At 39.9% G+C, this 12,586-nt stretch overlaps 1 long non-coding RNA gene across 1 annotated transcript; it reads right to left on the bottom strand.

Annotated features, from left to right (window-relative positions):
* Window positions 1-6,678: 6,678 nt before the first annotated feature.
* Window positions 6,679-12,283, bottom strand: LOC111948512 (uncharacterized). The gene is made up of 2 exons (XR_013647110.1): window positions 11,792-12,283; window positions 6,679-8,647 (listed from the first exon to the last, which is right to left on the bottom strand). It is a non-coding gene; the product is annotated as an uncharacterized LOC111948512 (long non-coding RNA).
* Between the last annotated feature and the right edge of the window lie 303 nt (window positions 12,284-12,586).

Raw genomic sequence — 12,586 nt, 5'->3', positions numbered from 1 at the left:
AAATGAATCAATGGATATTAATAAACATTTAGATTATTTCACTAGTCTGATTGTAATCACTCTATTCAATAAGAAACCAGCAAGAAAATATAGATTTGCCCTCATGACCCTCATTATTCATGTGAATTTATAAGATGTAACCAATAATTCAGAAAAATTTACCCAGTAATTCCAAAATTATCCTCACAGAGATGTTGTGTAAGGACCCCGTTTTCCTTTAGATGATCCAGCTCTTGGTCCACTGAACCTCCAGCTCTTGGTCCACTGAACCTACAACCTTCTTCCATTTGTTCAGCTGCTGGACAGAACAAATCAAAACAAACAGATGTTTTTGCTGAGTCAGTAAAATGCCTGTTGGAGCATTATTGTTGACGGTGTTCCTCCTCTGTCTGCTCTGCTGACGTCGTCATTTTCAGTTTCCTGATCATACAAACTAAACTCTTTTACAGGTTTGAATCATCAGAAAAAGAAAAAAACTTCAACCTTTGTGCCACATGCTCAGAGAATCCACTTCCAGAACAGCAGAGATTCCCGCCACATGTGACAGAGCATCCAACTCCCACACAGAGTAAAGCTGTAACATCATCAGGCAACAAAAAAAAAGCAAGAACGATTTCCTCAAATTAAAAAACAAAACATATGATTGACTCTAATCAACTGGCTCTCCATCCAATTGATCAGAATTGCATCCCCTATTAGGGTGAGGGGGGTCGGGCTGAAATCCACCTTTGGGGGAGGAGGTACTTGGCAGTGGCCCCCCTTCCCTTCTGTTGCCGCATGGAACGTGCCCCCTCCCCTCTCTGTTTTAATTTCACTTTAGACATCTAAGACCTCTAGGGGGTGCTTGGACATCACTGTTTGCAAGCAGAAGATGTCCTCTCAGTGCCTTACCTGCCAATTTTAACCACACCCTTTAGTACACACACTCCCTTTACATCACAAAATACACACTCCAACACACACACCCATACACGCACACACACACGCTCACTAACACACATACATCACACATATTTTCCATTTTGGGGACCCTCGCTCCTCTTGGGTGCCCCCCACGCCTTGCTCTCTCCTGGACTAACTATGTCCTGGGGGGGCTGCCTGGAGCATGGGGGCGGGTCTTCCCTGGGGGGTCCTGATTCGTGCCTGGGGCTGGAGGATGCTCAGAACTCCTGGGTGATGGTGGGCCGCCTGTCTGGGGTTTGGGGTGCCCCCCTGGGGCGGGGCCCCTCTTTGGGCCCCCTGGGCGCGGTGGGGAGGCTGCTCTTCGGGTCGAGCTGGGGCTTGCACTCTCTACCCACTGCGCCCCCTGATCTCTGGCTTTGGGGGCCGCTGTGGCAGTCACGCTGGCCCTGCCCGGAGTGGCAGATTTGGTTGCCCGGCGGGCGGTCTTTCTTTCTCTATCTGTTGTACTGTGCGGGTGTTGGGGGGGGGGGGGTCATGGCTGCCGCTGCTGTGGGGGCCTTGGTGGGGGTGGGGTGGGGGGGGGGGCAGCTGGGTTCTGTCCCTCTTTTTACATTCCATCATTCACCCCAGAAGAACATAAACACTCACTCGAGCACAGGTGCTATCTCATCTTTGCACAAGCGGTTTGTGTGACTGAATGCATAAGTAGCCGTGTGTGAATCTTATTTGTAGTATTTCCATGGAGACTTGTTTGTGTTGAACAGATCTGGAGCCAACAGGTGTGTTTGTAACGTTTGAGTGTGTGTGTGGGCCCCGCTCATATTACATTTTTCATGCATCTTAACCTGTCAGTTGTGATTATAAAGCTCCAGCAACTTGTTGCTTTCTGACGCTTCATGGTCTTACCCTCGCTACCATAATCACCCCCCCTTATCTGTCATCCCTCTCTCTTCTTTCCTCCTTTTCTTTCTTTCTTTCTTTTAAAAAAAGGGTTTATTTAACTATAAATCTGGTGTATCATAAGATACACAACCCCTGTTGTAAAAGTAAAAATGTCCAACACAAAAGGATTTCAGCTCTCATTACTTTGCTTAGCTGTTGGACAGTTCAAGTTAAAAAAGAAAGAAAGAACTGCATCCCATTCAGGTCCATCAAAGATGTCGATTTGATCCAGAAAGAGAACATTGGTCCATAGTTTTTAAATCCCATATAAGCTCCGCCTCCAGTTCACACATGTAGGTGGTTCTTTCAGAGGAGCTGATGTTGGATGGAAGAACAAGTCTCTCAGGTGATGGAAGCAGCAGATATTGGAGAAGATTTCATCTGAGAATACGGTCAACTCCAAGACCAAAGCTGCTCCTGTTTCCAACAGTCTGGAACGGTTTTTCCTGCAGCCTAAAGGCCCGTACACACCGGGACGAATTTCACGCGTGATATTCGCCGACGTTTAACGCCTCGTGACTAAACAAAGGGCACCAAATTCAAAAACTGTACGACCAATGAGAATGGCGCTTTTGCACACGTGTCTGGAGCTTCTGAAGTTACAGTAAAGCATAACTTGGGGGCGCTCAAACACAAAACTGTCTTGCTGAGCACACATACCAGCGAAGAAGATAGACGCCAAGTAGCGTCTACACTGCCGTGAAGAAATAAGACGAAGAAGATGCACTCACTGACGGACATTCTAAAATATCCCCGAAAAAGCTCATGATACATTTTCAGCTCTTGTACCAGTCGATAAAACTCCCCATGTTCTTCTCTTCTCGTAACTATGGGATGTACCCAAAATCGGCGTCTTTTCCGGCGTCTTTCATCATTCAACAGAACAATAATTTCCTCATCGCTGGAACTGGAGCTAGAGCTACTGGTGCTGGAAATATTCATGTTTTCTTTGTTTGATTCTGACAAGTGCGTGAATACTTGTGACTTTAAGAAGCGTAACGTTGCGCAGCGCCACCTTGTGTACAGGAGTATTTCTGTTTTACATTAAGCGCCATTTAATGTCAGGGAATGAAATTGCATGTTCGCTCGGCTCATCGTCAGCGAAAATTGCCTGGGTGTGAACGCAAAAACGTGTTGAAAAACGCTGGCAAATATTCGTCCCGGTGTGTACGGGCCTTAAGAATGAACCCGTTCATCTTCTAGATACTTTTGGTCCTTCTAAGTCAGAAAGGCTTTGAACCCAAAACTTTCCCACATCTGCACCACCTGCAGCCTTTAAAGGACGAAAGATTTAACTTTCATCTGCGTAAAATGTGCAAAATTTGGTAAAAAATGGCTGGATATCGATATGTTCTTAGATCGAGTAGTTGTTCTAGTGAAACAATAAAAGCAGCGTCTTCCCCATTAAAGTTTTTTACATTGAATTCTGGGCCATCAAAATCTTAGGGTTAAAAAACATTCAGAATGAAAATTCAAAGGTTAATATTCAGAATGAAAATTCAAGGGTTAAAAATATTCAGAATCTGATGGAACAGAAAAACTTCCATATTTAGCTTGCATGTCTGTCTATTCCATAATAAACTACTAGAAAATAACGTGTTTTGTCTAAAATATTATCAATCAGATAGATTCTAAAAGTGAGCGTTAACATTGACAAGAGTGTTTTGCGTGTTGTTGAGCATGACATGGAATGGTATCAAACAGAAATGAAGATACTCCATGCAAAAGGGCACATCTGGTCATGTTATGTTACAAACACAGCTGTTGGCTCCAATGTCATGTTCGTTTTACAATTAAATTAAGGTAGCAATTACTGAGGTCCAGTTTTCCACGCACGTCAAACTGTTTTGTGAAAATGTGCAGGTTATAAGTTCTGAATTTTAAAAAGAAAAGTTATGAAAAAGGTCTGGGAAGACTTGGTTTTGAGCTGAAGGTGTCTTTCCTCTTATCCAAGATGATTTCTGGAAAAAACTGGTAAGAAAGCAGTTTGACTGGATCAGAGAAATGGTTTGAGCGAGTGTGACGTCACCCCTTTACTTCCGGATCCATCAAAACAAAGTCAATTCTGTCGTTGTTTTTCTGTGATACAGACGTCACCACGTTGGAGCCAGTCGACATTGATTGGTCTGAGTCAACATTTCTATGGCAACTACTGTCGCCAATCAGGAGTAACCTTGTTGGGAGTCCACACTGCTTCCACTGAAGGCGGGCTGGTGGAATTTGTCAAACAAACATTCAAGGTGGGGGCCAGCAGGCCCAACATGCGTTTACTGAGGCATCTGTTGGTCAGTCTATAACTTGAATAACTTGTGATAAAGAAATACTTTTGTAAAACAAATAACTGGGATTAGCAAAAACATGTTTTAAAAGGTATCACAGCAAGAATGGTTAATCTGACCCATTGAATGACTGAGTAACAACTGTTTCTCTGTAGAAGTCAATAGGATTTTGGCTACCTGGAGCCAGCAGGTACTTCCTGTTTGGAACGTGAGGGGGAGGAGTTACTCAGTTCAGGTCTTTGATACAGAGAATGTTTTCTGGAGACTGTAGTAAAATATACAAAACCAAGTCCAGATGATCGTTTTTACAAGATTTTTTAATTTAAATTTCGAGAAAAACCCTAAATGGTCAATCATAACTCTTTAACATATCAGTAAATTACTGTTCCTTTTTTGCCGGGAAACCGGCGGTGGCGCGAGCGTTGCCATTACCTAAACGCGATTCACACAAACCTCCCTTCCTCTGCTCCACCAAAACAGCTATACAGTCGAAACAAATAATTAATACATTTTTCTGTAGTAATCTCCAGTCGTGTTACTTTCAGTATGTCGATGGAGGCTGTACTTCAGCACCGCTCTCCCGTCACAATATTTACAATAAAAAACCAACAGCTGCATTCATCTGCAAGTATTTTCATTACTCTCTCGTCATCCACCATAAGGCCAGCCTGTTTCTTTCCTCTAACTGTCCTGATTCTTTCTCTCCATCTTCACAGCTGCTTGTTGTAATAGAATAGATTTCTTCATTGTTGCAAACATCTCCAAATCTAAATTAAAATCCAAAGTGTTCTTCAGCCAAAGTGATATCAAAAGCAAAAGGCTGTGAACTAAATAGTCACTCACATAAAATAATTATCCAAACTTTCACCAATATAAAAAGACACAAAAACACCATCTAACCCACCATCACACATTCTTCTCCCTTCTGCTCATAGGAGCAGCTTTTATCATTATTTAGTGCTGTTTCATCAAAGAATAAAAACTTTTTCAGTGTTACAGCAAAATCAGTTCAAAGAAGCTCCTTTATTTTCTTATTTTATTTTTTCTTTTGCCTTTCCATTTAATCATGCCATCAGATGATCACACAATTCATATAAAAACAATCTGAGGTGCGCCCTCGCACGTGTCTGCGCGACAGAGAACTCCATCACGTTCGATTGGGTTCTCTGTAAGACCTGAGGGAGGGAGGAGCGGCTGCGGTGCTCAATCAGTCATGATGTGCTTCTGTTACTGATCATTTTATGTAAATATATGTGCACAAAAAGTTCACATATATTATCGTTATAAATACGGACTATAAATAATTTTCACAACTTTGGTTTGGCGGTCCCTTTGGCCGGCGCCACTATGCGACGCATAAACTGCATACGTACTTTTTGCGCCACTGCTTGGAATGTTTTTCGGTCTCTTCTTCTTCTAAACTGGACGCTGATGTTTCCATTGATCTTTTGTCCATTTTCCACAACCTTGAATAGACTTTTCTGTCCATCAAAAATGCAGAGTTAAGATGAGTGAGATGATGGAAACAAATTCACTTATGGAAACTTGTTTCTTTTTTTTCTTTAACTTTCCATAAAATCCAGTAAACCCCATTAAATTACATTAATTTTATGGATGACAACTATTTTTTCTTATGAAGCAGCTGGTAGTCCTCCTCCTGCCCGCTCACACTACCCAACAATGTTGAAGGCACCACGACAATTGTAGAACATGATAGTTATTTTACAAAACCATAGAGTGCCACAGCACAAGGATGAAAGAGCCACATGTGGCTTCGGAGCCGTGGGTTGCCAACCCCTGGTCAAGTCAAACCAAAGACTTGAAAAATGGGACCAAAGCCTCCCTGCTGGGTTCTCAACTTAAAGGAGTTGCATTCAAACCCCCCCTGAGGGCGGGTGTGTCTGCAGCTCACCGCTCCCACAAGGGATGGATCAAATGTGGAAAACAAATTTAACACATCTGGATAAGTAACAGCTGGTGAGACTTTAAACATATGTTCTCTTCTCCTCTGGTTATTCTCTCCTCCTGGACAGTGATCTAGATCAGTGAGAAGGTAAGGGTTTTTTTCACCATCAGCAGGTCCTCCCAGTGACTGTATCAGACACCTGGACTGAGTAACTCATTTCCCTCTGCGTTCCAAACAGAAAGTGCCTGCTGGGTCCTAAAAGCCAAAATTACATAGATAATTACTTCTATAGAGGAAAAAAACTTGGACTTGGATCAAACATTAACTGTCTCGTCTGACTTTATTCTTCGCATTAAAAATGGAATGGAATCCATGGACACCAGTGAGGTTCAAAAATCATTGAAGAAAAAGGGTTCAGCGTACTGTGTAGTGGGTCTAGATGACCCACCTCCCAATGTATCCTGTGCCTAGGATAGCACAGAGATTATCTTATTGTGACAATCAGCATATTTATTGCTTTCCTTTGCCACTAGAGTCAAAGTCAGTGCTGGCTCCGCCGTTGAGATATGTTACTGTGACACGTGACAAATAGTCCGCTTTTTGTGAAAAACGTGATTTAGATCCCAAAAATAACAAACATTAAAGTACTAAAAACTGATTGAATATTTATTTCTTTTGTAAGTGACCATGGTATAAGTGGGTTATTGGCCTTCAAAGGGTGAATCATCAGAAATTAACGCACTTCGCAGAAGCAAGAGATCAAACATCCACGGCATAGAATAATGTACACTTCATCTGCCAGTGTCCCTTATACAGACAACAACAGTTAACCCAAAAACTTTAAACAAAATCATAGAAGTACAAAAATCTAAGAAAAATCAACCAACAAAAATTGAACATTATCAAATTTAAAACATACCCTCATAATTCAAAACAACACATTTCTATTTAGAAGTACATCTGATATAATGAATTTAATAAAGTTAAATTGTTTAAAAAGTGAAACTCATGATGTTTAAAATTATTATACAATCCCTTATTTGGGATGAAAAAAAATTTGAGGACTCATATCAAATTTCAAAATCTGTTCACTTCAATGCATTCAATAGTCACTTCTGTCTCATCATTACTGAATAACTGCTTCAATGTGGTATGGAGGACATCAGCCTGTGTACATTTAATTAAAGATCAGGCTGCTTTGATAGCTGACCTCAGGTCAGTTTCCCTTCTGTATGAGTTCTCAAGTGTCTTCTGAGATGAGATAAATACATAAAACTTTTATCACATTCTTTACACAAAAAAGGCTTTTCACCTGTGTGAGTTCTCATATGTCTTTTGAGATCAAATACACGACTAAAACATTTACTACATTCTTTACAAGAAAAAGGCCTCTCTCCTGTGTGAGTTCCCAAGTGTCTTTTGAGATGAGATATACAACTAAAACTTTTATCACATTCTTTACAAGAAAAAGGCCTCTCTCCTGTGTGCGTTCTCATGTGTCTTTTGAGATTAGATAGACAATTAAAACCTTTATCACATTCTTTACAAGAAAAAGGCTTTTCTCCTCCATGAGTTCCCACGTGTCTTTTGAGATGAGATAAACAACTAAAACTTTTATCACAGCCTTGACACGAAAAAGGCTTCTCTCCTGTATGAGTTCTAATGTGCGTTTTGAGATTGGATAAACATTTAAAACTTTTATTACATTCTTTACAAGAAAAAGGCTTTTCTCCTCCATGAGTTCTAATGTGTCTTTTGAGATTAGATACACAACTAAAACTTTTATCACATTCTTTACACAAAAAAGGCTTCTCTCCTGTATGAGTTCTAATGTGCGTTTTAAGATGGGATACACAACTAAAACTTTTATCACATTCTTTACAAGAATGAGGCTTCACTCCTGAGTGGGTTCTCGTGTATGTTCTAAACTTAAAACCAAAACTTTTCCCACTTTCTGAACAGATATGATGTCTGTCATCAGACTCTTTTTTTGTGGAGCCCAAGAGATTTCTAACAATTCTTGAGCTTTTAACAGACTTTACAGAAGAAAGTCTCTTTTCGCTTGAATATTGTTTACGTTTCTTAACCAAAGTTGAGTTTGTGAAGTTTATTCTAACATCAGAGTGGCACAGACTTTCTGACATGTGCGAAGTGTCCACACTTTGGACATGACTTCTGTGTCGTCTCTTCCTCTGATCTGTGTTCTGTGGGTCAGTCTCTTCATCTGTAGTTGACGTTGATTCTTCAAGTTGGTTTCTTTCTTCATCCTGACTGTCAGTTACATTAAAGCTCTGCTGATTGTTTAGATCTGCTTCACTGTTCTCATCTTCCTCATAAGTAGGAATCTCCATCAAGGTATCAGTCTCCTCCTTCAGATCAAGCTGCCCTTCAAACTGACTGATGTAGAGTTCCTCTTGCTCCACTTTTCTCAATGGAAATTCTGGTTCTTCTAATTTCTCTTTAATCTGTGTCGGTTCTTGTTCCTCTTTAATGTGTCGAGGCTCTGGTTCTTCTTGTTCCTCTTTAATTTGTGGAGAATCTGGTTCCTCTTGTTCCACTCTCAAATTCCTCTGTTGGTTGCAAAAATCCTCTTCACTCACATAATGCTGAGGGAGGACTGCAGGGACAAAAAGACAAAAAAGGAGACCTTTTATACCTTTAAAGGTCTTTGTGTATTGTCAAGAAAGATCTAAATCCCCTTTTTTCAGTAGCACTGGACTTTATATAAACAACACAATGTAACGTCTTATTTCTGTTTCACAGTCATGACCGTTAGGGTTATGTGATGTTAGGTGATGTCAGTCTTTCAGTTTTCATTAGGTCAAACACCAAATAAAAAAACTCATAAGTTTTCAAAAAAGTTTCAAAAAAGGTTAGACACTATTAGTAATAAGGTGGTGGTCATTGATGATGTATCTAGTCAGGGTTATCAGCTGCACTGGGGGGTATTCCAGAAAGCAGGTTATGCTAGCTCCCACGGTAAGTTTGAGGCTAAGGAAGTTGATAACCTCAACTTTCGGTTCCAGAAATGGAGGTATGTTTCAGGGTATGTCAAGTTGCCATGTCAACTCATGCTCTGAACATAACCTGGTCTGGAGCAGGTTTAGTTGAATGTTAGTTTGTTTTCAGACCATTTGAATATAATTTAGTGGATGAAGAACCTCAAATACTTTTTCCACCGTCAGAGGATGATAAGACCACATATGGATGTTGGAAAAATAATTTTTTTTACTTTGATCTAACTTAATTATTTGCTTCAGTTAAGATAAATCTTTTTTTTTGTTAAGTCAGTTTAAAAATAACACGTAGTTTTCAGACATTTATTTTGCTTTCATTCAAATTAATTCAATTAAGTAGTTGTAACTTTGGTGCTGCTGTTAGATCGGCTCCGCAAGGGATTGTGGGATACCATTCCCTTTGCCTGTCTGGATTTGGGTTAAGGTGTGGGTTTTTGACCAAATGTGTTTAGTTGTTTAGCTGTTTTACTGTGTTTTGCCAAGTTAATTTGTCCTGCTTTACATAAGTCTCTACACCATGAATGAGAGGGAGGGAGAGGATGATGATTTTATATAGCACCACTACGGTATGAAAGTGTAATGACAATGCTGGGAAATTCCTAAATGAACGTATAAACCTGTTGCATATTGTTTCGCCATTTTTATAGTTATAAAAATGAGAATATCTGCTGGCTCAAACTTAGACATATGAGAGTTCAAGAATTATAATTCATTAAGATAGAAAAAAAAAATTAATGAAATTGGAGTAATATGACATTTAGTTAAATAAATATGTAAATTTGAGTTGTATAAACAATTATTGAGTTTTATAGACGTAAGAAATTAGGTTGAATAAATTTAACTCAATTACTTGTTACCAAAAGTAGTAATCAATTTAAAGTGGCAAAATTGGATAAGTTATATATATATAAAACTTATCCAATTTATATATATATATATATATATATATATATATGTATATATGCGTCACAAGGAAAATGGAAATAAGATCATAAACTTGTGCGTTTACTTTTTCTGTTCTTCTATTACAAGCAGAAACTCTTTCTTTTGCTGATGACGCAGCCGTGTTACTTTTTTGATGGTCTTATAATCTTCATACGCCGTCATTAATCTCCGACTCCGTCTCACTGAAGTGTAGCGCTCTCTTTTTTTCACTATGCGTTTCCATGGTGACTCCGGAAATAGGCGATCCATTGAGAATGTCTATATGTACTTGACGTGCACGTGCATTAACCCAGGGTTACCAAGTCGAGCGTAATTTCGCTAACTCATATCCGGTCTTTTGGAACCCACATGCCCAGAGTAAGCAAGTTCAGGAGAAAAAAAGAGAGCGCTATACTTCAGTGAGATGGAGTCTGAGATTTTAATGACGGCGTATGAAGATTATACGCGCAACAAAAAAGTAATACGGCTGCATCATCAGCAAAAGAAATAGTTTTTGCTTGGAGAAAAAGAACGGACAAAATAAACGCACAATTTTCTGATCTTATTTCCATTTTCCTTGTGACGCATATATATACATATACATATATATAACTTATCCAATTTTGCCAACTTAAATGAATTACTTCTATTGGTAACAAGTAATTGAGTTAAATTTATTCAACCTAATTTCTTACGTCTATAAAACTCAATAATTGTTTATACAACTCAAATTTACATATTTATCGTACTAAATGTCATAGTACTCTAATTGAAGTAATCTTTTTTCCATCGTAATAAATTATAATTCTTGAACTCTCATATGTCTAAGTTTGAGCCGGCAGATATTCTCATTTTTATAACAATAAAAAGAAAGAAACAATGTTCACTGTAGATTCACATTCATTTACCAGTTTTCCAACATTAACACTACAACAGTAGATAGTAGTGGTGCTACATAAACTCATCATCCTCTCCCTCCCTCTCACTCATGGTGCAGACACTTATGCAAAGCAGGACAAAATAACTCGGTAAAACACAGTAAAACCGCTAAACAACTAAACACATTTGGTCTAAAAACAAAGATTTATCTTAACTGAAGCAAATAATTAAGTTAGTTCAAAGTAAAAAAGTTTATCCTTAAACATCAATACGTGGTATTATCACCCTCTCGTGGTGGAAAACAAACTAACCTTCAACTAAACCTGCTCCACACCAGGTTCAGAGCATGAGTTGCTTTGGCAACTTGACATACCCTGAAACATACCTCTGTTTCTGGAACCGAAAGCTGAGGTTATCAACTTCCTTAGCCTCAAACTTACTGTGGGAGCTAGCATAACCTGCTTTCTGGAATACCCCCCAGGAATACCAGCTGCAGATCGAGCAGGATGTTTAAAAGCTTCTTCTCACAGGCTGTGAGGCTGCTGAACGGACTGTCCTGCAGTCATGCTCTCACAAACTCCACTCTGGAATAAGACTCAAAGGATGACCCCCCCCCAACCCCCCAAACGACACAATACATGGACATAGACTCTACCACCCTCCCTCCCCATACAAAAAGGCTTCTGCACATAGTCACTTAAATGAAACAAGACTGTTTATACTGAAAGCTGGTCTCTATTTCATTTAATTTTATTGGTATTTTTCTATTCTATTTACTTGATGCTATATTATTGCTTGCTCTTTTGCACTGTTGTTAATAGTGAGAAACAACATCTGGTCTGTCCTGTATTTCTGTGCAAATCCTGTGTGAAATGGCAATAAAACCGATGTTGAATCTTGAATCAAAGGGCTTCTCTCTTCCTTTGATGAAGGTAACATACCTATTTGGTGGATCTGAAGCTGTGGTTTCCAGAGGACATCCAGCAGTCTGCGCTGACGACAGAGCTCCTGCTCGTACTGGACGATGGTTCCTTCACAGAGTCTGCAGATTTCTTCAGTAGCAGCAGCTAGTCGCTCGCTGATCAACTCTCTCAGAGACTGAAGGGAAGACATGGTTCCTGCTCCGATCTTCAGCTCCAACTGCCACAAACACCGCCGTCCTCTTCACTACAGCTTTGATCCTCTGCCAGTCTCACAATCACAGGAAACTTTTCTCCTGTTTGGAGATTTTCCTGAAAGTCCCTGTGATTCTGCAGCAGTCAGTTCTGCTCAGCCTGCAGAGCAAACAGAAAAGACTCTGGAAGCTTCCACATGTGAAACTTCAAGACAAAGAATCCAAACAACAACATCTGATTGGTTCAATTTTGGAGGGAAAGCTGCAGCAGTCTTCTGTGATTGGTTCAGCCGTCCCTGCTCCCACTAGTCCACTGCACAGGGGTCAACATTCCAGGGGGGGTTGGTAATCCCATCCTCAGAGTCACCTTCTATTTTTTCTACCCCACTGGCTCTTTCAAAATAAAGGCTTGTTGTAGCAGAAACCTGAATGGAACATCAGAATGGACTCAAACTGCTGCTGATTTCAAAGCCTCGTACTCAACTTCCCGCTGAACTCTTCATGAGTTTGAGCGTCTGTGACAAACTCTACAGTTGAACAACCTATTTGGACATGAAGGAAACTCCTACAAATAGGAAAGATTTCATCTGACACAATCACTTTGGTGTTAACATGAAGATGG

This window comes from Oryzias latipes, chromosome 13 (genome assembly GCF_053564925.1).
Source record: "Oryzias latipes strain Hd-rR chromosome 13, Olatipes_Hd-rR_3.1".
Lineage (NCBI taxonomy): Eukaryota > Metazoa > Chordata > Actinopteri > Beloniformes > Adrianichthyidae > Oryzias > Oryzias latipes.
The sequence above is the reverse complement of the archived record's forward strand: the minus strand, read 5'-3'. Positions and strand labels throughout refer to the sequence as shown.